We start from the raw sequence: 1,382 nt of genomic DNA, 5'->3' as shown, positions 1-1,382 counted from the left end.
GCTAAACAAACAAATAAAAATCAGCTGCTTCTTGCCACTGCCATAACAGTGCTGAGGCATCATGTTATATCTCTGGGGACCCAAAGGCTAGATGACATGGTCCCATATGATGGATTGGGCCAGCATACCAGACTGCATGGCACGAGGCCCAGTATGTGGGGGCACACAATCCCAGACTTGGCTAGTACCAGTCTGTGGATAGACCTGGCATGCATCCCTGGAGCTGGTATGTGGGGACAATCCACATGGGGAACAAGTCCTTGAACCAGCTACATCCCACCCATCCAGCCACTGTGCCAGAAAGTTTGAACACAACTGCTCTAGTTTGTTTTCTCCTTTCTTTTTGGTAGGACTTCTTTTCCACAGAAGAAAATCCTTTAAAATTTGTTATAATGTAGCAGCATTAAAATTGTAGCCACCTGAATGAGCGGGAAGGCCTGCCCTTGCAGAGGGACAGTGTGTGAGGAAAGAGAGAGGGTTTGTTCCAGCGGGGACTCCATTTACACTGAAGGTGAGTGAAGCTGCTTGGGAGGCAGCCATCTTTAAAGTGCAAAGAGTGATGAAACCCAGTAGGGGTTTTGAATGGGAGTGAATGTTAAGAAAAAGCGTGGGAAGTGTCCTAGCCTGTGATTGGCAGAGAGGGCTTCATTTAAAAGGGGTAGTGGTCTTCCTAGAGGAGAGGAGAACAAAAAAAAGGGGAGAGAATGGGGGTACTGAGGTTGGAGGTTATGGAAAAGGCCTCACCACAGTTGTCCATCAGAGATTCCCTGTCTGAGCCCTGCAGTCATGAGGAGCTTGAGAAGAGCATCGCTACTACTGCCCCTCTGAGAACCTTTGCTAGAGCCACTGGAGAGAGCCGAGGCCCCTCCTGGACTGAGAGGGGGACTGCTCTGGTCTTCCTGCAAGTGAGAGGCACCCGGGAGAGGAATGGACACAGTGTGCAGGAGGGAACAGTGGGCACAAGGCTAAAGGGGGCTGCTCCAGCCTACCAGAAGCCCTGGTGGCAGGCAGAGCTGGGAGAACTAACCTACACAGCTAGGGTGAGGTTTGCATGGAGTGGAGCTGGGCCCAGGGAGGGTTGGCTGCATTTTCTGGGTGTATGTGGGTGTGCAGGCAGGAGGAACTGCTAGAACCCACAACCCAGACCTTGCTTCCTGCTGTGTCAAGGAACAAGGGTCTGGACAGGTTTAGCTATCTTGCAGGGACTGCAGTGGAGGAGCCACTGCCTGCCGCACCATGACCCCTGAAGCTTGTGCAGGGAGATACAAGCAGTGGGGACATGCTCATGGCTCCTGTGAAAGGACACAGCAGCAGTCCCACCCCCTCAGGCACCATGGCCAGGGAGCAGTGTACATATGGTCATCATAGTTATCCTTGTGCAT

Source organism: Gavialis gangeticus, unplaced genomic scaffold, assembly GCF_001723915.1.
Source record: "Gavialis gangeticus isolate Ggan-Ray unplaced genomic scaffold, GavGan_comp1, whole genome shotgun sequence".
In the NCBI taxonomy this organism is placed as follows: domain Eukaryota; kingdom Metazoa; phylum Chordata; order Crocodylia; family Gavialidae; genus Gavialis; species Gavialis gangeticus.
This window is presented reverse-complemented; position numbering follows the sequence as displayed.